Raw genomic sequence first — 25,979 nt, 5'->3', positions numbered from 1 at the left:
GAAGCAAGTTTCGGAAAATTCATTTTAAAGTTCTGATATCAATTTCATACCCGTCAACCTGGTTTCTGTTATCTAGCTACTCGTATGCAATGCCAGTTACGCTTAGCAACACACTGCGCGAAGTCAGCCTGTAAATCTACTTACTTAGCTAGAAAGCTTCATATGCAGAAAAGCTTTCATACAGTACTGCATTCTCTTACAGCAAGCTGTTTTAGGGGATTTCAATTTTCTAACATTTCATATAAAGCTATTCCTAGCACTTTAATATATGAATTGAAATTTATAGACTGAAATCTGTACATTTATTTTTTTTTCAACTTTATGGTTAGTTTTGCGAAATATTTTTCAGCAGTAAAAAATAACACACAGTTAAATGTCTAGAATATATTAAGCATTTACCTGTTACGTCCAATAACATTTAAAATTCGACTACGCTTTCTTTCTTATTATATTATCTATTTATCGGAAATATATGAATATAAGATGGCAATTTTTTGTCATAATCCCATATGAGATCATCTGCATAAGCAAGTGTTCTTTTGTCACTGAATTCATTTTACTCCTCATTAGTGCACCCGGTCTCTAGAACCTCGTTAAATAAATACCGTTTAATTATTATTCTGAATAATTTATTCGTATTTCTCTTGTTTTCCAAAAAAATTAATAAATCTGAAGCTCTCGATGACATTCAACTTAAAATAAAAAAGAAATAACTTTTTTGTTTTGTGCTGCAGCAAATTATTTTAAAATCAGTTCCATTCAGTTAATAAAAAATGTAAATAAGTTATAACGTTAAACTAGAAGAAAAATTTAAGTAATATTTTCACGAAAATTTACATTTGAGAACATTAGTAAGCAACATTAGTAAGAACATTTAGCAAAAAAATATAGCAAACCATCTATTCATATTTATTTAAAAATTTAGTCTTTTATTGAAGGAAATTCTAAATTCACTCTTAAGGAAGGCAAAAAAGAACAATTCACGAAATTTCAGCTCATTAACTTACCAAAATAAAGCTATAAGTTCAGAAAAATATTGTATGAGTATGGATATTGTCAACTTGACCATAACTCAAAACTCTGAACTATTTTTGCATACCTTTTACTACGGGATGCAAATATAACGTCAAGAAACATTTATAAAATCCGAAATTTATCGTTTTACAGCTTCCTGTTGTTATAACAAAAGACTTAGAGCAGGTTACCTATAAAATTCTAGAAACTCAGTCTCGCAACTTTATACTGATCTCTAAACAACTCATAAATTCGCTCAGTTTCCATCCACTTTATACCTTCAATTTTCATTTCGGTTCCGAATGAAAACCCAAAAGCAATACTGGATAGCTTAAAAATACTTCCTAACCGACTTTACTGCGGTTAATATACCGTAAAAGAAAAAAAAATCAAACAAAAACGCCTAACGCCACTCCCTTGAGTTTTTAACAAAACCCCAACCCTTCAATTCCTTTTTTTAACCAAACGAAAAAGTTCCAGTCACGTGAGTTCTCATTTGTGAGATTCGGAAGTACTGGCCTCTATCCAGATCAATGTACTACCTTCGAAAAGCACCAGGCGGCGCCACACTAGATAACGCTCGATAGGAAATGGGGGGACCGTCTAAGGGGGCCCGTTGGTGAGCGGCAGCATTTGTCTTTCCTTCATCTGTTCGAAGGGGCAGTTTTCATGCGATCTTCCATTCCCGTATGAACTGGCTCGAAAGGTAAGTCGGATTAGAATTGTCTTTTTTATAAAAGACAGTCCCGTAATTTTTCGATATTTATGCACACGGTTTTCATACTCAGTTATGAGTATATTTGGTGAAAACGATTTATTTCGTTTTTCCCCTTTAATGCAATACCTAGATATCAATCCATATTATTCTTCACATAGATATTTATTTCTGGTAAAACAAATAACTTGTCCACATAGTTCCATGAATATAGCGTACTTACCTCATAACCAGATTCTTCTTCGATCACTGTAGATGATGGCACGCTCCCCAAAAAGTAAAAGCGCTCGTTACATCACAGTTTCTCGTTAAAACAGCTATTTCCTTTAAAATATATGACAAGGAATTTTCTACAATAAAAAACAGGATAATAATTATAATATTTTCATTGCAATTTGTTTTGCTTTCATTAAATTCGATTTTGCTTTAAATCAGTGTCAAGATTTTTCCTCGAGCATTTCTGACTATAAAAGAGTATTTTCACATTTGACTTTTAAATTATAGTGATGAGAAGGATAACATACAAAGAAAAAATATTTCTATCAAATATAAATAAAATCTAAACATTTATGTGACAGTTAGCAGGGAAAAAATTAAATACATTGGACTTCAACGGAAGAGAGGCGCTCAGGCAAATTACCATACTTACCATAATGTGCTCTAAGTTAAGCGAATCACTAAATAAGAACACCTAAATTAGGCTATGTTCGTTCACAATTCAATATTAAATTCTTTACATAATAATTCTTATGTAATATCATATATATACTTTAAAGGACGTGAAAGTTTAATTGTTCGCTAGAAGTTGCAAAATTTTCAGATAATTTGTTTTTAAACAAAAAACACATTTTAAAGCAATATGCTGATCTATCCGGTATAAAAAATATATAATTTGTATTTGAAAAACCATATTCTGTTTCAGATATGTGGTTTGTTATTTTTATTCAAATTTTATCACTAACAGCAAATGCGGTGAATTTGAAAATTTTCATTTGATTAAATCTGTAGAGAAATCTTACACACAAATATTCTCGTTTTAAGTTAATCTTACAAATACGAAACATACATTGGAAGAATCAAACGAAAGAAGTGCATTTATAAATTCAACTTTGATGAAGATTATGTTTCCAGTTACATGGATATTAAGCATGTTCATATGAAACCAGATTCACGTAAACGGCCTTCAAGGTAAAGTGTTCATAAAATGCGATCGTAATGCCGCGTATCTTTTTCACATAAAAGAAACCAAATCATAATACAATCATTTAAGGCGTCCTAACACTCAACGAAATATAAGAAGTTTTAAATTTACTTATATTCAGCAAATTCCGATACATCTGATATAAAATTTATTTGATTGAATAAATAGTTTTAAATTACAATAGATTGGTTTTTATTATCATCGCCGCAGACACTTAGCCCAGATTGCATTATTTTTAAACTATGGTTGATTAAAATGTGAAACATAAATATAAATTTAATATTTGTTCTATTTGTTGTGGCTTATAGAATTATATTTCCAATTGCTTGGGTAACATCAAACATATTTTTTCAAATTTCGTTGAATAATTCAGTCCAAAAATTTAATTTCAAACAAAGTTTACTCCAACAAGAATTAAAATGATTTGGATGTCAGTAACGGGTACGGAGGAGATGAAATACTGCCATTTGGCAAGCCCTCAAAATACCGTTGCAGATGCTCCTTTAAAAAACGTAAGAGTAGCCTATACAATTATAATACTAATTTAAAACAAATTTACCCCAACGGGATTTTATAATTCATCCAAAAATCGGCAATACGAAAAAATTCGGTGGTTAAATAGTGCCATTTGGCAAGCCCCCAAAGTACCGTTATAGTTGCTCATTTGAGAAGAGTGAGAGCTGCCTACACAAATATAAAGCTATTTTCGTTCTTTTTTATTTTTTTCAAACGAACCCTATTTGCGTAACTTCTTAAATGCTCTTGAAATTAATTTTTCATTATGGTATTTCTGAAACAAGACAGTAAAAAAATTACATAAGCTAAAAACCCATTGTCTAACTATTAGGCAAAATAATAAAATCTTCTTTTCCTTAATTAACAAGCGTTTGGGGAAAGAAGTTTATGATCTTCACTTAAATCTAAAACAAGAAAAATTATATTCTCAATAAAAATATTAACTTTTGCATTTATTCATTCACGTCTGCGTAGTGTCATTAATTATTTTAAAGTACATAAGGTGGTTGGTTTAACATACAGACAGGTGTGCTAGGCTAATTCTTCAAGCGAAGCATAATTAAAATACATTTTTAAACATGTAAACTTGCGACATATTTAATTAATACCAGTATCAGATACTTTAAGATGATATACTTTAAGCCAAAAATTGAAAAGTATGACACAAGTTTAAAAAAACTCATTATTTTATTCGGAAAGTGTATCGAGTCTAAAGAATCAGCTGAAACGCTTTACAACAAAGTGGTGAAATGGATTATAATGATTTTGTTAGCACTATTCTAGCTGAAGTTTGTTTTGCAGTTCTCGTGCTAGTACGTCAACGTAATTACGTTAAAAAGGAGATAAATCGTACAAGTAAAGTAGAAAACACAAAGTAACAGTTTGATTAATTTCATTCCTGTATAAATAATAATTCCTTCTTCATATGAGAAATTAAAGACACTATTTAACCAACGAGTATTAAAAAGTAGTATTCATAGTTTCAGTGTAACCGATTCAGTACGGAACAGAGTTCAACAAGAAAAGGTATTTATCTCGATGTCAATAACATGTAATATATTTCTCTTTCGAATGAAACACTTTAATTTGTATTCCGGTGACAGGTTTGACAGTGACAGAGGACATCTTTTTGCTGTTCAGTAATGTTACAGTGGAAGGTGCCATTAAGTGTCTAGAAATTAGAGAATTTAATTTCTCCTGTATCGAAATATCCTGTATCGTACAGAGAGATAAAAAAAACAAGTTACTCTTCTTGTAGCCAAGTTGGAAAATATAGCAATACAAATTAAGAAGTTTTTATAATAAATAGTAATATAAAACAATAGAATGTGTAAAACCAATGTGAATGTTACTAGAGTTTCAAAAATGTTAATACATTCAATCCAAGGAACTTCAGTTATGTATCAGAAGAATATATCGGTAATTAAATCGTATATTTTAATAGATCTCTTAGGTTTAAGTCTCAAACAGATAACTTCCCTTGAATTTAAATCTTCTTATGCCTCACCCACTGGACATTATGAAAACTATGTAGACTGAATTTTAAGGCATTGATTTGGAATATTTTGGGGGGGCAGCTGAATGCATTGGTTTATAAACCCATGGAAAACTGTATAAATATAGAAATTATTTGTCTGAGATTTTAAACAAGATTATTTTCGAAGAAATGTTAGTTTGCTGAATAAAGAAAATAGTTTTCGATGTAAACTAAAATTTACTGTTGCTTTAGCTCTCAGAAATGTACCAAAATATCGGGTTAGTCCATAAGTTCGTGCGCATTAAGAGTATGCGTGGAATTCCCTATGACGCATTTACTAAAACAATACAATTTTGAACCTGTTGAAACTTGTCATCGTTTGACTAACATATTGTTCAGTTCATCACCAACTTTCGTAAATATCGAACGCATTTTAGTACCCATAGAAGATGAATATAGATAATCAGTACAAACGTGCTGTGCTACATTTATTTTCGTGTGGTGAATCTGCCAGGTTTACAGCGATAAAAATTAATAGTGTACATGGTGAACACACTATTAGTGTAAGGACTGCCCAGAAATGGTTTAAAAAACTTAAGTTGGAAAAAGCAGCATTGATGATAAACCCAGTTTCAGGACGTTTTGCGTTTTGAACCAAATCAAACAATTAATTCAGAAGTTTATAGTGAACAGCTTTGCCGTCTAACCCCAGAATTGATCAAAAACCGCCCACGATTTGTAAATATCAAGAAAGTGCTTGATTCATCAGGATCAAGGATCATCAGGATAACGCTAGACCGCGTACGTCTTGAACAACGCTTCAAAATATTAGTGAATTTAATTGGGAGCTATTAACACATCCTGCTTACTCCCCAGATATTGCCCCATGTGATTTTCACTTATTTCGTGCCTTAGAAATTTTTTTACTGGGAAAAGAATTAAATTCTAAACAGGATGTACACAATGAATACACTTTCAAGTTTTTTTTTTTTTTTTTTTTTTTTTTTCCATCAAAACCATAGTCTTTCTACGGCAATGGCATAAAAAAGCTGCCTGTAAGATGGTGAGACATTGTAGATAATAAAGGGAAATATATAATTGATTAAAATGTTAAATTGTGTTTTTTATATTACTTAAAAATTTACCAAAAAATGCGCACGAATTTATGGACTGACCCAATAGTAACGAATTATTTTCCTCATTATATTATTTTCTTTATAGCATACATTTATAGCTTCTATAATACACTTCAAGCAAAAGGTTTTCGTTCTATAATTAATATTAATCTCATCGTCATATCTTTTTCAATAATATATTACTTTAATTTTGCTTCAGTTATAGCAACAAAAAAATGGAAATTAATTTTATCTCTTTCGAAATAATTTCTGTCCTATTACATGAGTAGAGTAGACTGAATTACTTTTAGCAAAGCAAGGAGGTGTAAATTAAATTTTAAGTTTCAAAAATATAAAATTATAATATTCGTTGTTTCAGTGGTGAATTTAATAAGTTTCATTATTAAATTTTAAATTAAAACATTTTTCTGATACTGTTGCATTTTTGTACGTCTATGTTAAAATAAAGATGTAGTATTCAATATAAGCTTAAGCTCTTATTTAACTAATTACTCTAAATCATAAATTAACGGCTCTAAGTAACGTGGTTTCATTTACTATCATTTCCTACATCGAAGATTATTTGCTTGTATAAAAAAAGCATTAATAACTTAGGTTTGTTTGAGATGGTAAGGCAGCAAGAATCAGCGGTAACTTCCGTAAGTTTACAGTACTAGTTTCGAAGTTTTGAATATTGAACCATCTTCTTCAGCTGCAGAAGTGAAAATAACGAAGAGGAAGCCTATGCTCACGCGATAACAATAAAAAGTATAGATCAAGAGTGCTTCATAAAAAAAGAAAAAAGAGAGAAAGAAAAGAAAAGCTACTAGAGCCATCTAGTGATAAAAAAATAAAAACTACTATGAAATAATTTCCTTACAAGCTGAGAGAGAAGTCGGATTGCAGTTTGGATCATTAACTTGTAAAGTCAATAGGGTTTTTTGAAGCAGGAAACATGGAAAATGAGCAATGATCTTGGCGAGACTCGAAACTGTACGTCACGGATACCGTTTGTTACCGTTACACCACGAACGCATGATGAAAAAGAGGGATAAAATACCTTATAAACTAAAAATCGCTAAACATTTACACCACTAAAAATTCAGTAAAGTTTATAAATAAATTATAACATATTCTCTCAGAAATCTCATCACAGTTGCTTTTGCGTAAAATTGCTGTTCATCAGTGTTACAGTGGAAGGTGCCATTAAGTGTCTAGAAATTAGAGAATTTCATTTATCCTGTATCGAAAGTGATGAGTTAATTTCCCTTGCTCAACTTTGTCTGAAGCAAACATATTTTGTTTTTCAAAATAGGTATTACTACCAGACAATATATCGGCCATGGAAAGCCCTCTCAGTACTAATCTTGCTGATATCTGTTTGCGTTATTATGAATTAAACTTATTTGAAATATTAATTTTCCCTATGTGGTGACGTTTTGATACCTTTGCTTTATTTGACGGTAATAAAGATTTAAATAAAAGGTTTCTCAATAATGAATTTCATTAATTCTTGCTTCAAATCCTATCATTTGACTTTACAGAAGTTAGCTTTTTTTTATTCCCTCGTTTTCGGAGCAATTCAGATTTGTTCGTTTAAGTCGGTTTTGGTCAAGATTTAAAGTACAGGGTGATCAAAAAGTTAGTATAAATTTGAAAACTTAATAAATCACGGAATATTGTAGATATAGAGGTAAAAATTGACACACATACTTAGAATGACATGGGGTTTTATTAGAAAAGCAATAATCTGATCAGAAAAGCAATAATTAGCATAACAAATTAAGACAAAGCAAAGATGATGTTCTTTACAGGAAATGCTCGATATATTCACCATCATTCCTCAACAATAGCTGTAGTCGAGGAATAATGTTGTGAACAGCACTGTAAAGCATGTCCGGAGTTATGGTGAGGCATTGGCGTCGGATGTTGTCTTTCAGAATCCCTAGAGATGTCGGTCGATCACGATACACTTGCGACTTCAGGTAACCCCAAAGCCAATAATCGCACGGACTGAGGTCTGGGGACCTGGGAGGCCAAGCATGACGAAAGTGGCGGCTGAGCACACGATCATCACCAAACGACGCGCGCAAGAGATCTTTCACGCGTCTAGCAATATGGGGTGGAGCGCCATCCTGCATAGAATCATACATTTTTTAAACTTTTTTTTGGTTCTAATAAAACCCCATGTCATTCTAAGTATGTGTGTCAATTTTTACCTCTCTATCTACATTATTCCGTGATTTATTAAGTTTTCAAATTTATACTGACTTTTTGATCACCCGGTACTTACAAGCAGTTGGCATTGACGGAGGCTTTTCACATAGTACTATTGACTAAGCGGTTACACAATTCGCATTCCAACGTAACAAAAAATAGTCTTGATTTAGGACATTATAAGTATTCTGTAATCATTCCTCTCCTTACACTGATTAACTATAAAATTGCATTCATTTTACTAAAGCTTAACTTTCGAGTTCCCTCTTTTTTCTATCAATAAATTTAGCAGTTGTATACTTGAAATGATGATATGAATGAATATGAACTTCTAGTGCCATTTTGGTTTAACATACATTTATAAAACTACGACAGCCTTGAAACTTCCCACTTGAACATGAAGCATATATTAGGAAAAACGAAATACGCAAATCATCTGTTGCCCAATACTGTTGGTAAAAAATATCCCATTTTCCATTTTTCTGCAGCCAAAATTATTCACGAAACATCTTCCGTTGGCGAATTAGACTTTCCAAAGGTGTTTCAAATTCATAAAACTCATCCAAATTCCAATCCGAATTTACCCTCAGTACCTCAGTTCAGGTCGTAGCTGTGTTTATATTTTATCAATAAATGGCTTACAGGCTTCTTCTCCGTCATTTTCACTTCTGCATCTGAAGAAGGTTTTATATTCAGACCTTTGAAACTAGTATTGAAAATTTATGAACGTTATTGCTGATTTTTTTGCCTTAATAGGTTTCTCAATAATCTCCAATAATCATTATTCATCGTGCCATTTTCACTTTAATTACTATAAACTTGGTTTGTTTAACTACAGGAAAAAAGAGAGCTACCTGCCTAAGAGGAGATGCCTTCGTGTGGACTTTCTAAGCAAATTTTACGCATGGAGAAATCCGAAAAAAAGCTCATGCAGGGTTCATCGGAATTTGAACTTGGGTCAAACTACCAGTATTTATTTTACTTTTCCGCGACTGGTTTAGTATTTTAAAATTAAATTACAAAATTTATTTAAAATGAAAATCGAAATTCTGCAGTTTTAAACACTCTCACATGAATTTCGATAAAAGCGATATCTGTTGCTAAAGCAGCAGAAATCTATAGATTTTAAATGCGCATGCGCTCACCTTAATTCACGTGGAACAAATGACTTTGAGGCGTTGTCTTACCGGTCAAATAAATGAAATATCGTGAACATTCCTTGGATACTCGATTGCAGAAGTTTTGAAATACACCTTACAGTGTTAAATTGATCTTCTTAATATTTTGAAACTATCTGAGAAGCATTCAAGAACTGTTAAAAATTTTAATTAAAATGCTGCAATATTTGATTAGTTTATTTCAACTTTTTCCTTTCAATGTAATTTTCTGTTACTCTTTGAGATGAAAAATAACTATTTTCAAAAGAGAAAATCGATGCACATGGTACTTATGTATAATATATATACAGCAGCATTTGAATGCTATCGCAAAATATAAGCGGCATGTTGCATTATAACTGCAATATATCTTAAATATTAGTAATATTGCTATATTTTCCATTTTCGATATTCCTGTTATCATTAATACGTTGCACTAAACATGAAACTGTTTGTATTAAAAGTTTAAGCATGTATCGCTTGATATTTTACATCAGATCAAAATTATTCAAGTTAAAAAATCGCGTTTACAGAGATTATGTATTCCTAAACACTAAAATCATTTTCTAGTGACGTTTTTCCCAATCTTTCAAATGAAATTGGAATTGGAATTGGTAAAAATAAAAGAAATTGGTTTTTAATTTTTATTTATCAATTTATTTTAAATTTGTTAACCAGAATTTCTCCCACAAAGGTGAGTAAGAAGCAGTGAATTAAATTCGTTATTGGCGAATAAAAACTAGATCACTTCCTGCAATCATAAACAAGAATACAATGACTCTAGACTCTTCCGCAATGGGTAGAAATAAAGCAAAAGGATATAGCGCCTCTGAGCTAGTAATCAATGGCTTAGACGGATTTTCGATTAAAGGGAAAATTGCTATTACATTTCATGCAGAAACACAACCTTCCTAGGCCGAGGAATGCACGCTCCGTATAATATTCTTAACATTGTTACAAATGTGGATTGCAATACGTCACTTTACTTCTGTTCAGCAAGAATGGATATTTCCGTGTCAGGTCAGTAAAGCAATTAAGAGAAATCGCTCATGCGTAATGAAGTATTCTAAAATATTTTCACCTCAGTTTCGTATCATTTGATGTAAGTCATAGCCTGCAAAATTGGCAAAGTACAACAAACATAGAAATTATGCCTCTGGCTACACTTTAAGATAAAAAATAGCGTTCGGCGTAATTTCTCAGAAACGGTTTTGTGTAATTACATCTGAGATCTGTTTCCCGCCACAAGCAGCACCCACGTTGTGAAGCATTTTGCGAGGGAAAATATAACATTATACCTTAGAGACCGAGATTTTGGTCAGAAAACTCCATTTTTTGTTTCTTACGTTTCCAAAACTGTTTGGATTTTGTTCCTACGTTCATTTAAACCGCAGTTTTGATACTTTATTTGACATCTTGTCCTCGAAAATCATACCGGAACTGCTAAGTCGCAAATATTTAAAAGGCCGAAGTGGGTGTGTCAGAGTTATTTACTTTTATTTTCGGGGCTTAAAGCTTTATTTAATTGCATTTTAAAGACCAAAAAGTATTTTTATGATGGCAACAAAACAAAGTTCTAGCATATTTTCAAGCTGTGTGTTATGAATTCACTACCGCATTTTCGCTCGTGTTTTGATTCTGTGTTTGCATTGCTGATACATTACATTTTTTAATTTATTATTGAGTAATATTCATTAATTTTTATAGGTATAGATAGATATGGTAAATTAGGTATAGATATTGGTTTAGTACACTGCAAACGAGTATGAAAGGTTGATGTTAACCGTATCGACAACATAAAACGCATTCCATGATTTGGCTTTAAAAAGCAGAGAAAAATTTTATAAGCTACGAGAAGGCAAAAAAATGTAAATTTTGAAAAACAAGAGGTCATTAGTTATAAATCAGGGTAATTTTAAGTTTACAAACTTAATAAAAGTAGGTAATCGAGTGTTTGAATTCTTTAAATGCGTTTATCTGGTTTTTCATTTTTCGTGTTTTAAAGGTAACAAGAAATACAATATCTTTAAAAATTATGATTGAAATCTTATGCAATTTGGTATACATGTTTAGAATACTTCATGTAAGGACACACACTATTTACTAATTGATAAATGCATTTTTTATAAAGCTATTATGTGTTAAACATGCATTTTAATAAGAAAATATGCCTTTTCTTTGTTATATTACACATCTTGCTTAAAAAATTTTTACATAACTTCCTAGCTTAAAAATAATAGTCTACCTCCTTGAGACTATCATTATGATGGGTTTGCATTTTACAAAATATGAAAATATATTATACTTTTTTTAACACGTTCCTAATTTATTGTAAATATTGTTTTTTTTTCTTGTTTTCTTACTTTACTCCAATAATACAAAGTTAATGGTCATTAAACAACTCAGAATTTTCATTCTTTTTTCATTAATAACTTTAAAGCCAAAATTAAATGCACATACTTAAAATTAAAAAAAAGTGTTCGAAGGTATACAGCCCCCTTAAATGCTGTTAGAAGAAACCTGTTTATTGCGAGAACACATGCAGTGTTAAAAAATGAGCACTTTTAGGACCAGTTGGATAATTATTTATATATTCCTCAAATCTTTACTATTGAGAAAATTCTGCTCTTTTGTTTAATCTCTGATGTGTATCTCATATAAACCAAGTTTTATCGATCTTTCCCAGATCTGACTGGAACGTTTCATATTTGTATTTATGATATTCAAGAAATAACAACATGTAAGATTTTTCCCTTACCGTCATAAGTATTTGGTATATTGTCAAAAGTTATTGAACCGTGATCAGCGTTTTGTTTCTTGTGTAAGCATCAGATGCTCGAAATGCTATGATGTGTTTTACAATTCATGCTTAGAAGTGCCCGAGGAAATTTTATACTGTAAAGTATATGTTTGCTAAATCGCGTAGACAAACAAAATTGTTATAAAGATTGTTTTCATTTCCCACGCCTTTTACGCATCGTATGTGCTTTCAGGTCTTCGAAATAAAATAGCTTCTGTAAATCGATCGCGTCATAATTTAAGTCGGCTAAATATTTCTTCGTAATTTATTCCGAATCATTAAAATTATTTTTGCGGCTTCTGTTTTACTTTATTAAACTCATTTATCACATTCTTATGAAAGCTACAAAAAATCTCAATTATATTAAAGGCTTTTCTTTGTATACATAAAAATTTATTTTCTCTAGTGCTTCATTAAAATATATGACTTTTATGTCGCTTCTATGTAACTTTATTATTTGCTGTTTAAACAATATGAGAAATATTTGAAAGTGGCATATAATAAGCGTTTTTATGAAACATATAGTCATTCTGTTTTACAGCTTTCCTTAATATGTTGTTAATGCTGTCACCGGGGGATATTAGATTTCCAAACCTATTCAGGCGCTTACTATAATGTGAAAACACTAGAATTTAGGTACGTAATATCTTACTACGTATCAAAATATGTTTCGAAATCAGGTATGGTAAATATGACTGAAAGTTTAATGTTGAAGAACAAGAAATTATGTTCGTATTTAATTAGAATTTCAACAAATTATAATACTAAAATGCTTGTTTCTTTCTTGTTGAATTAAAATCCCTTGATCTGCAATAAACGTAGTCAGAAAGTTAAACAGCGCTGACTTATTTGAACATAAAATACTGAAGAACAAAAGCGCTAAATTATGAAAAGTAGCATCGAGTGTAACAAACAAAAAAAATTCTAATGTGCGAATATTCATTCAAAAAATATGCAATCTATATTAAATTAGCACTAAATTTGGATTTTTGTGCAGCGAGTATAATGCTGGTTCGCACATTCTTCCACTAACAAAGTTACTTATGGGATCTCAAACGTCTCGTTAATTGTCTTAATTCATTATAGCAGAGAGCTAGCAAACTTTCTCAAAACCACTCGCCCTTTCTGATTACTACGGGAGCTCAGAAGTTCAGGAAGCCCGTTTAATTTTCGTGCGATGATGCACCTATCTTCACAAAAGCAAACTCGCTTAATAAACTTATCTGCATGGATAATGAGTAACATCCGAGGGAGAAAAAGGAAGGTAACGGGGATTCAATTAACACGTCTATAAAATAATAAAAATGATTTCTAGGAAGCGGTATAGTTGGGAAATCTTAGAAACATTTGCTTTATCGGTTAAATTTTCTAATGAAAAAGATTGACTGTATTTCTAATAGGTTTTATTCGTCTTAATATTGTGAGAATAGTTCATTAAAAAACGAAAACTCTTATTTTTGAATGTTAAGCAGTTCACCTTTAAGGGGTGTTGGAACCCAAAAAATCTTCAAAAAATTTTAATTTCAGATTTTTGCATTTTCAAATTTTCTACACTTTTATCTTTCTAAAAATAACATTCTTTAATCTCTATGAAACTTAGAACTGTAAAAAAAATATTGTTTTAATTTGTCATCTACTGCTTTGATCAATGAGGATTTTTACATAAAAACGCGTTTTTCTCCAAACGTGATTTTTTTTTTTATATTCGATGTACCTTTTCTCAGGAACTACTGCTCTCAGGTATCTAAACTTTTTATGGCTTATTTATTAGGTTCTCTAATATTTACTGAAATGAGCTTTTTGTAATAACCTTAGAAAAAAAATTAATTTTTTGTGTGAAAAAAGTGCTAAATTTTACTATGCCTAACAAAATATTCTGTAATTTACTCTAAAATTCAAAATGTTCAAAAGCTCATTTCAGTATAATCAGATAGGTATACTTTAATTACAGAAAAAATATCAAGCTTGTATCTACAGCAAATTTTGAGAAAAGGCATATCGAAAATGGCCAATTTAACATTGTCGGTATAGAGGTTTCTGATACCCCTTAAGGAAGGGAGCAGTTGGCTTCTGCAAATGGAATAATATTACTTCCGTAACTTCAAAAGAACTTTAAAAATCTGACTCCATTTATCCGGAACTCCAATTATCGACCATTTAAAATTACTGTTAATTTCATTTGGATTTTTTTATTTTGTTTTTAAGTAGGGAACATCACGACAGGGCTATTTGCTTGAGAGGAGGGATGCATTCGTGTCCAATTTTCAAAGGTAAACTGCCTCGTAGTTATGTTATATATGAAGAAAACTGCGAATACATTTCATACTCGAAGAAAACTACGAAGACACTCATGCAGTTAGCCGGTTCTGTGGGATATAAACGCAGGTCAAACTTCTAACGTTCATAATCTTTACCGTTTGGCTGCTGGTCAGCTTTATGTCAACTTAAATGGAGCAAAAACAAAAATAAATCACCATGGTATATAGATATATTAAAAATTTTTAAACAAATTTAGATGAGTGTGTATGACATTTTCAACTGTTTACATTAAAAAATCATTTATAGTGCGCAAAAACATTCATCTTATTCTTAACACATCATTGGGTATCAATAACACATCATCACTTAGACATTATGAACATTTATGGAAAATCAGTTACATGTTATATACAGCCATTCTATGTTTACTTCACAACTCTTTCGTTAGCTGTAAGAAATGCAACATTTCTATCTGATAAATTTTCGTCTTTGAATATTCAGTGTAATTCTGGTCAGTTAACTTTTATTAGCTCTTTTACTCACGATGCGATTTTTTTAGGATTTTGCTAGTACAACAGTGGTAGTACGTACCGGTTACTTTGTCTACTGTTAAGCGAACTGGCTACATGGAGTTGTGATAGCTTTGTTTACAAGAACTTGGTCTGTGATAGTATCCTTTCTTTAGCAGTTTACTGAGTATTTATTATTATTCTGTAAATTGGTACTTAATGTCTTGTGTTTTTTGTTTGCTTTTTGCTGTTTTTAATTATATTTAATATTATGATTAATCCAGATTTCATTTAACGTATTCCACAATTTGTAATGTATTTGATCATCTTTACATCTGTACCTGATTATTATAGCCCATCCTTAATGTAACTGTATGCCTAACATGTACGATAATAGTGAAAAGTGTTCCGCTTAGTCTCAGCAGTCCCCACCACGCACCTTCTTTCCATGTCCTGGTCCTTATTTCAATATTCCTTGTTTCCTGGCCAATCCCCGGAGGGCACAGTACTAAGCTCTTTATTTATATTTATTTTTAATTCCATCGACGGGATCCAACAGGCTGAAAAGCAACTAACCCAGTGGGCCAGCTGTTCCGTCGATGGTGAAAAGAAAGAAGAAAGTCTGTAACCGTCGATGGTGAAAAGAAAGAAGAAAGTCTGTAAACTGGCTTTCATCCTCGGTTATTACATGGCATAATCCTTCCGTAATGGATTAGCTTACTGCTTCCTTTTATTCTCTCCTTGCCTTTAATTCCAATATTTCGAATATACATTTTAACGGTTATCGAGAAAGTATTGGATAATACTCGATGCATAACTGTCGCCAACTTTCATTAGAAATAATTTTAGATGGTGTTTAAATTGACTTTATTTGGCTCTAAATCATATTCTTTCATATGTACGGTACTTTTATATCTTACCTATGTCATACTAATTTGAGCTGTGATCTCCAACTGGGGCCTCCCGGGCTGTGTGAGGCCTGGGATTACATTTCAGTTATACATTTATCGTAAATGCCGCGTTCAAAGATTACAAGATTTTAGTTATTTGAAGTAAGAGTTTATATTATTTTCATTACCATTAAAATGAACTTGAATATCGCACCAAAATATCTACAAATGAAGCTATTTAATTTACACTGTGATATAAATCTTATTCAAAGATTTAAAGACATAGATTTCATTAACTTTAATTCGTACTTGTCGAAAAATAAATAGGCTCAGTTACGAATTTTTTATATCTAAGAATAATGGCTTTGTTTGGGAACACATTTAGTTTAAGCTTTCTTCACAATTGAAAATTAAAAAGGAAAGAATTTGATTGGCCGGTGAAGGTCAATCCGATTCATCACTACGCTCAATCCTTGATGAAGATAATTTCTGCTATTTGTTTTTCCAAGGCTACAAGTTTTGTCAGAATTGAAACGCCATGCGCTGAAAAGCTGTAGTAAGTAATGAAGATGTTTATAATTATTTGCATATGAAATAAATTTACATATGAAATAAAAAGTTCATAAATTATTTATATATATATATTTATAAATTTTATTTATGCTTCGACCAAAACGCATTAATGAATAAAAGGAATAAACTAGGTTGTCATTATTTATTCTCAAGGTTTGGCTCACTTAGAAAATTTTCGCTAAAACCATAAGAAGTTTTCGTAATTTATATTTTTCAGTTTAAATTGAAGTAGACTGTTTAATGATCAATTCAACGTGTTAAAAATTTCTGAAATAAATGTCATTCTGAAAATTTAATATTTAGCTGTGTGTATATCGGAACTACAAAGTGTATCTAACAAAAATGCCTTGCAGCTGTCAAACATTAGATCGACAATAAATATAATTTGAATTTTTTCCCTTTGCAATATTATTTTTGTTTATCTATGGTTTGAAAAGTATTTAGCCAGAAAAATTTAAATTATACTTAAAATATTTTTTTCCTGTTAATAAAAAAATTTTCATAAAAAGAAAGAAAGAATGAAATTTGTCGGTCAGCTGTTTCAGGTCGTACTTTCGGGTCGCATGGAATTTGAGTTTGAGACCACTGAATCTATATATGAAGAGTGGGAAATTTCTTCAGAAATTCTATTCAGTCTAGTGCCAAATCTAGTTCGATAGTTAGCAATTTCTTAAAATTCCACATCGAACTCTTCAAAATAGTTGTAGGGTAGTAAATTGAAATCATCAAGAATTCAAAAACCTTCAGCGCACTATGATTATACAGTTTCAGTGCATTTAGTTACATTTAGTATTTCAAATTTCTTTAAGGATGACAACCACGTTTCCATTTACAGAAAAGCATAGGAAAACGTCTATTTTTTTAATTTGTTACTAAACTATTTTAAAATATATTTTTAAACTTCTAATTTTGCAATATATACTTCCACATTTATTGCCATAAAAGTAGAGTGCAATTCTCCTTGAAGTTCAAGTTAACCGACGTAGAAATAAAAATAACAAATCATTTTTTTTTTCTTTTGATTATTACTGTAAAATTTCTAGTTTATTAACAGCCTTCCACAAAACAAAAATTCCATGATACTGGATTTGCAAAACTGTACATTACTGTGCGTGTATGTACTGAAACACTTGATATCTATTCGTTTCCGAATAGTCGGGAAAAAAGTGTAACAGGAATAACAGGAATTCATTAGCAGAGTCCATTTAATCAAAATATATCGATTATTTAATGCTACAGACTGTATTGTTCTTTTTTGAGCAGCCAGTGTCTTCATACATTTTGATTATCTTATTCCAAATTTTACTTATGCACATTAAGAAGTTACGTGTTTGGATTAAATTGCAGGACAGTATATTTACAAGTATCTTTTTCCCCTTTTGAACTCTTTCCATTTTACGTCATGGACGACAGTACTAATCAATATTATTAACGTCAGAATCATAAAAATGTTAAGAATAGACATATGAACCTACGTGTCATCGACACTAGCCAGTTACTATCCGCCACACGTAACAGTCTAGAGCGAATTTCCGTAATAAAATAGCAGAACGTTATCTTACCCTTAACAAGTTAAAAGATGTATTTCTTCAGCATGAGGATAGCAATGGCGACAGTATTTCTACTGGGTTAGACAACTGACATTACACACATATATTATCGATACTAAGCTAATCATAAATGATCACACTTAAACAGATAAATTTTGCGTGCAACAATGTGTACAAGTACATAGAAATGAATGGGAATATAGAGTACTTTAAAACATTCTGCCATCTTTCATCATCTGTACTTTAAAACATCTGTACATCATCAAACATCTGTACTTTAAAACATCTGTACATCATCAAACATCTGTACTTTAAAACATCTGTATAAATCTATGTATATGTAAGCTACATAACATAATATATGCACTCATAAGGTGGAAGGTGCATAATACATTCAAATACATGAAGCTTCTTGCGAAGATTGAAAGGCTTAAAGTAATGTGTGGGTTGCTATTATACACGTGACACTTATATACAAATATAAATGATAACGCATGTAATAAAAGATTTAAAACATTGTACACTCACTACTTTAAGGCATGTTAAGGATTTACTTTAAGAATGTTAAGTATTTACTTTAAGAATGTTAAGGATGTTATTAATATAGTGTACTCTTATGTTATGATTAAATATGAATGTTCATGGAAATACAAAATATGAACTTCCATAATATATGCAAAAGATGGGAAAATGTACAGAACATAAAGATGTTATAAATGATTTTAAAATATAATAGAAGATAATTCTTCAGAAGTTATAGAATTTGCATGTACATAAGGGACTAAAATGCGGGTAAAAGCAGATAAAAGCAGAAAAGTAGAAATAACTGTGTAGTTTTCGAATATATGTAAGTCAACTAGGGTATATTGGAATTTGTAGACTGATCTTTTCGAGATGAAAATAATTTTTGATTATATTGCTTTATGATTATTTGTACATTTAATTTTTTTCAAGCTGTGCTGCTTTCGAGAGCTAGTTAATGTTACTGTAAGACTACTAGTGAGAAGATGTAGTTTCTATCTGCAAAGCGTTAAGGATTGTAAATCAATTGAAATCCAAAATCTCTGCAGTTAATTTTCCAGCTAAATACATATGGTATTTACTATCGGATGTATTAGGAAATTGGATCAATTTTCTGGCTCTACAGTTGTTCCTTCTGCGAATGCTTTGTGGTAAATTAAAATAAACTGTTTCCTAGATAATTTACAAACGATGCATTTTTTGGGAGATGGGTTACATGAAAAAAATAAGGAAATAAACACATTCATATATTAGATTTTATATAGAAACACACAAAATGAAATAAATATCGTTTCATTACGAAAATGCATTATTTCTGTGACATTCTGAATTAATACATTAATACATTCTGAATTAATACATTCTGAATTAATACATTCTGAATTAATACATTCTGAATTATACATTCTGAATTAATTAAAATAGAGGTGCAACCACAGACCAGAAAACTTCATATAAAAACTGCTTTTAAGAGTTATTCCGATTTGAAATCATAACGATTGAAATATTACAGCTGTTTCGCTCAGGTGCAAATTCAAAAAAGGTCTATATATTTTTCCTCTTCACTTGTTGACTGATTGTGGGTTGAGTAACAATTGCTTTAGACAATCGGTTCTAATATCGTAAAAGGATTTCTAACAAGAACAAAAAAGGCATAGTTCTTTCTTCGAACAAAACTCGCCAGGAATCTTATTCAAAGCTGTGAAAATGCATCCTAGTCTATGGTTGAATCTTTTCCGGAAAGAGCTGTATTGCATTCCACGGCGTATGCGATAGATCCTGAAGGCATTGTTTTGTGCACTCTTGGACATGGAATTCGGGAGATTTGTGGATTCTGTTCTTCCGCTTTTTGATTTACATTCCTTGAATCATCACTTCCCAGTAAGAAGTAACAGAGAAACGTTTCATGAATTTTTCTTACATTGGATTCATTCAGTGGAATGCTTGCCATAAAGTTGATTTTTGTTGGATTTTTTTCATGCTTCACTTGCTTACCTATTACTTAAAAAATATCTTAAACATTACCTTAAGGAAGAAATGCTGTACGTCTTATTTCAATTAAAAAGTATTACATAAACTCGGATTGTTCTATCACAATATAAGAGGTCAGAAATCTTCCAATTGTCTTTTACAATTTTTCTACGCTCTTATTTGATGTTCTGAAAAGGAATCCAATCTCTAGCTTTATGATACAGTTTATATGGCTTTTTCTATTTGCTGTACCTAAATTACAAAATTATGAAATTTATTAATAAGGAAAACAAGTAGTACATATTTTAAGAAATATTGCGTAAGGTGCTACTAAAATTCATGTCTTTGAATCTCTGGGATCCTATTACACATATAGCGCAATTCAGAAGTTCTCGAGCTCTAATTGTAATTATTATGTACTTCGACAAGGGAAGCCATATGCGAATATCGATCTTTAGAGTAAACACGTTTGACCTACAGTGAAGCGCTCAGGCATACTATAGGGTCGAATACCAAATACAATAAGCGGGAAAGGGAGAAAAATGACAGTAACGCAAAAGCAGAAATATTATTCTGTTAGAAACGCTTCTTTACTCGCATTAACTACAGTTGAACATTGGGTGTCCATTGTACTTCAACCTGGCCTGATATGTTAAAAACATGTCAGAATCAGAAAGATCTGCGAACTAACATCGTATATAGTCATGCGCGATATTCCGTTCTTTGCACAAAGAGGCGAGAAAAATATATCTCAGTGTAAATTTGTGAATTTAATGAACATGGTGATCATTTCTAGAATCTTCTGTAAAAAAATGTATTCACTGTTATTGTATTGTAATTTAATAATTCTACAGCTTCATACTGCACTGTTAAAACAAATTAAACTTGTAGAATGCTGATCAACCGGGATAATGACTAGTGAGTCTGACTGCCGTACCGAAGGGCCCGGGTTCGAATCCTTGAGAAAGCAATGTGTAGTGCCTTTGCTGCATGGTGGCTTTCTAAATATATGGCGAGCCGGATGTCCTCTCGAGAGGTCGGTGGTACTCTCATGACGAAGCCCGGCCCACTTAGCAGATAATCTGCCCCAAGGTCATACGAAAGTGCTGCATCAAGAGGTTGTGGTAGAAGAAGAAGATTGGGAGACTCTCGAAACCGTCTTCCCGGAGTGCTTTCTTTCAAAATTGAGAGAGGGGCGAAACTGAGCCGAATTCGGGCTGTTACCTATATAGTGTCCAAAGCTCTTGCCAATGACAGGGGCATTTGACTCCTTGCTACGAAGAATGTCGCGAGCTTATGCTGACCATTGTCAGATGAGTGGGATTGGTGACAACAATAAGTTTGTAGAATAAACATCAGACATTTTTAGATTAGACTTTGTTAACTGTTTGATCGCATATGACATGATTCGGTTACAGAATACAGAGCTTTGTTTTCTAATACTCAATTTTATTCCATCAACTTCGTAATCTAATAATGAACTTTATCTGATCACTGAGGAATTCAGTGGCATGTTTCAGGTACATGGCATGTAAGTAAATGCAGTACTACAAATTTTATATAAATCTAACCACTCAGAAATATTCATTGTTTTAATAAATCCGTTAGATAAATTACAGAAATCTAAAACTGACTATTTTCATCAAGATTAAAACCGCGAAGCATAAAATATTATGTGCTAACAATTCGAAATCATAAGAAGTAAAATAAAGCTTAAAGTATATTCCACTCAGCTTCCGAACCGTTTGTAGATATGAGTTTAAGGTATTCGATTACGTTCGACAAGCAAATTTCTAGAAAATAGCAAAAATAATTCTGTTATTGGTGTTATTTTTAGCAGAATACTATTACTTAAAATCATAGAAACATGCGATAAACGTGTTATCAAAGTATAAATTTTCGATTTTTCTTGCGTTTTGAGTTAAAAATGTGTTAAATTTCAGGACTAACAGATATGTTCTCACAAAAATAGATATCAATATTATACTTTGATTTTATTTAAAGTAAAATGTCTATTAAATATACCTGTTTGAGTATATGCAATAACTATCTATTGAGAAATTTCTCTCTTTTTCAGTTAGAATTGTCTAAAAAAATTTAGATACCTACGTAAGCTTAAACTTTTATTCCATTTAATTCACAATATTTCATAGAATATTCGTTAAGTTTCATAAAGTTACTACAGGAATATTATAAGGTACGTTTTTTTTTCTAAAAAGGAAAGTTGAAAGAAATCAGGTTTTTCAAAAAATAGGTTTAAAGTAATGCAAACACAAGCAGAAGAAAAAGAATATGTTACCAAACGTGAAAACCAAATTGCGAAACTAATCTTGCTCCTGAGCACTTCATAATAAATAGAAAGGTTCAAATTCGTCTTTTGAACATCACTAAATGTGTCATCAACTTCAGGGCTCTTAAATAGAAACTTCCGATTCACGGTGTAGAAAAAAAACAGCAATAATTCTGCTTCTAACAGCCAGAGAGACAAAATAAAAGTAGTTCTGGGAACTTAAAATATAAGTTTTAAAATAAAGTACTAATTTGTTTTTGAAAAATTGTATCAAAATTAATGATTAGAACGTAGAACTTAGAATAACTTAAGAGATTTTTATATCTGCCGCTGCATAAGTTTTTAAAAAATTTCTCAATTTCTGATTATTGCAGAAAATAATTTTAAAAGTGTATAGCTTAACAATTCACGAAAAGGTGGCCGTAAAGTGATATTTGCGTTTTAATAGGTGAATCAAATAAACTAAACTATCAAACTAAAGTAATTTGGTAAAATCATGTTTTTTAGTAAGAATGTACGAAATGTAAATTTTTATACCGGCCCTTTACGAATGGAAGCCCCAATTCCTACTTATCCTGATAACAACCTTTTAGGAAAACTATAAAAAAATAACCGGTAGGTAATATTCAGAATTGGTTCTCGAAAAATTCTTCAAGTTATATGACATAACAGCTATCATCAAAATGGAAATGTCTATTTTAGAAAGCATATAAAATTCAATTTTGTGAGATACAAAGTTTCCAGTTTTAGCATTTATGCGAATGGGGACTTCAAAGTTAAACGGTATGTTACGTAAATTTCAGATTGCAAACTGAACGTACTTAGCAGTCTTCAGAAGTATATTTGTAAGGTTCGTCAAAATTTCTTTCCTACGAGGCACATATAAAAATTTTAACTTTCTGTTAATTTTCAGTAAAAAATGTTAGGTATCCAATGTTACTTTAAATGTTAAAACATCTTATCGTATTGGTATCGATCAACAGCTCTATTAGAAATATGTAAAGCCGGTTTTCTTAAAGGTTACCACATAGCACTGCCTATTACTTACTAGGTAAACTACATTAAAAATTTGAAATCGGTCAGGTAGGTTTATAGTGAACTTGTTCATTTTATGTCTTACATGTTCTGGAAGTTCTTTAATTCTAAATCATTTCACAGTAACTTAAGGTAGAAAAACAACTGGTGTGCCGCAATCATCTTCCTTAGGCTCATAATTGCTTCTAGCTGTTTCGTTCTTAGGTTTATGAAAATTGTTTCTAGTTGTTTCATTTTTAAACTTACGATAACTAACAAGAAGATTACACAATGCATCATAAATTTTTACATAATGGGCGATTATTTTTTTTGCTAAGGAATAGTATATTATAATAACGACTTTACCATTTTTGCACAGAATTTACGCCGTATTGGATACTGTACAAATTCAATAATATAGACATAATTAAGCATTTGCAAAAGTTTTTTTCAGCATATTATATGCAACGTTCACAAATTGATATAAAAATGTTTTAAACCATACGTGGTCTTAGTATAGGGAATCAGGGAAACGGTTGATCACCTCCCTATTGTATTATACAGAAAGAAAGAGTTAAGAAATGTTTTCTTCTTCTTCAATGGCTCGACAGCCCTGCGTGGGCCGTGGCCTTCTCCAGAAATCTCTACTTTTGCAACTTTTTTTCCAATTTTTATCCTTTAAAATATTAAGATCTTTTCGACACAATCAATCCATCTTATCAGGGCTGCTTCGAGGTCTATTTCCCATGGGCTTTGCCAGAAAGATTTTCTTGAAGCAACGATCTTCATACATTCCAGCTAGATGGCCAGCCTATTTAAGTCTCTGTAGTTGGACGAAATTTATAATATCAGGTTTTTGTAAATTTTACTTAGTTCCAAATTAGATCTTCTTCTCCATTCACTAGGACCCCATCAAGAATGCAACGTAAGATCTTTCGCTCGAAAATTCCCAGAGCTTCCTCATCACGTAAAGTCAATGCCCGAGTCTCTGATGCATAAGTCAAGCCAGATCTCATAAGACTTTTGTAAAGAAGGAATTTAGTTCTTAATTTAAGAAATCTGGATTTTAAATAACTCTCCAGGGCATGAAAACATATATTTGCAGCAATTATTTTTTTATTTATTTCTGGGGCTGACGCATTTTTATTATTTGTCTCCGTTCCCAAATAAGTAAAACTAACTTTTTCAAATTTATAATTGCCAGTTTCGAAGTCTCTAAGTTGTAAATCGGCCTTTAAACAAGGTAAATATTTAGTTTTATTTTAGTTTACAAATAAATTAATTCTTTTAGCACTTTGTTCCTATGCCATAAACGCCTGTTTGAGAACCGATGTGGTGCTGTGCGGGTAATAATGCCAGTATCATCAGCATAAGCCAGTATTTGAACTGAGTAAAAGTATTTCCTCCAATATTAATCTTTGAGTCTCTAAGGCTGTTCCGTTGAATTATGATTTCTTTGAGAGTCAAGGTTACAAGTGGAAGAAGAGTTTTAAGCATTAAATTTAAGACATGAGTTACAATTAAATTAAAGCAGGTACGAAGAGAGATCGGATACATAAAAAAAAACATTATTTGTAATACCTTAGTTATTCAGATAAGATTCCATTGATTATTTTGCAACTCCTGTGTTTTTAAGAATATTCTTTACTTGCTCAAAATTCATTTTTACTTTCTTGTACGAAGTAAAAAGGAAGTATTGCAATCGCGAAAAGCTTCAGGCAGCATATTTCAACGAAAATATCCACTTTGACCGCTTTCGAATGCAATTTAACGATATTTTTGCTTGATATCTGTACGTAAGGACAAAATAAAAGACTCTTTTCCTCCAAAAAAACTAAACTGCTTTAAAATGAATTCTGAAGAGAATTTTTCGTGTCGTCTGTACGAACGTATGTACGTACGTGCCTCGCATAACTCAAAAACGAGTAGCCTCAGAACGTTGAAATTTTGTATATAAGACTACTATAACATGTAGATGTGCACCTCGTATTTTGGTTTCAATCGGCAGCGCCAAACGTATATAAATATATTTATAAATATATCCACTCTGTTACCCGGCTCAGTGATCCCAGTTTCTTTACTCTTATATGTTTGTAAATTGTACATTTTTTGCTTTAAAATGATTGAATTATATTGTTTTTATCTTCCGGTTAAGGTTTTTATGCCTTTAGTAAATCTGTATGCAATATTTTTAGAATTATCAACAATTTTAAAATTGTTTTAAGTGCCGCTAAGCCTAATTTGATGGCGGCCATTGCTCTTGTTTACATTTGAAACAGCTGAGTAGCGGATTTGTTGCCAATCTAGAGAAACGTAGCTTCGCAACAACAAAGATAACGCCTTTATTTATTATTTAAATCATGCTTAATCCTTTCTGGAATTTTTTCGAGGAAATAAGCGTTTAAGATTTACTTTGTAATTTTTAATGCAGATATTTTGAGTTTTTATGTATTTTTGCCTTGTTGCAAAGTGAAAACTGAATTAATTGAATGATAAATACTCAATCGTCTGTGAAAACTGTTTCTTTTTTGTTTTGTTTGCTTAATTTCTTTTATGCATAGTTCTAGCTTTATTAAAGTATTTGAATAGAACATGTGGCAACGATTAGATAATTCTTTAAATGATATAAATTTTGGGCATTCTGAGTTATAATATGAAGGAAATATAATACTTTTAAGTAAACCTAGCGC

General features: G+C 31.3%; 1 protein-coding gene across 4 annotated transcripts in view; it reads left to right on the top strand.

Moving 5' to 3' along the window:
- The first annotated feature begins 1,640 nt into the window (after positions 1–1,640).
- The window catches only part of LOC118186067 (plexin-A2-like), a 1,141,010-nt gene continuing 1,116,671 nt past the window's right edge, over positions 1,641–25,979 (top strand). For 2 of the 4 annotated variants that reach the window (XM_085809149.1, XM_085809147.1), the window contains exon 1: positions 1,641–1,720. The gene's annotated coding sequence lies outside the window, so the exon portion shown is untranslated. Of the gene's footprint in view, positions 1,721–15,030; positions 15,132–25,979 lie in introns of those variants that run through there. The other 2 variants (XM_085809148.1, XM_085809150.1) reach the window with 1 other exon arrangement.

The sequence above is a fragment of the Stegodyphus dumicola genome, chromosome X2 (assembly GCF_044657685.1).
Source record: "Stegodyphus dumicola isolate Sdum_Otavi_A_Nest chromosome X2, ASM4465768v1".
Lineage (NCBI taxonomy): Eukaryota > Metazoa > Arthropoda > Arachnida > Araneae > Eresidae > Stegodyphus > Stegodyphus dumicola.
The sequence above is the reverse complement of the archived record's forward strand: the minus strand, read 5'-3'. Positions and strand labels throughout refer to the sequence as shown.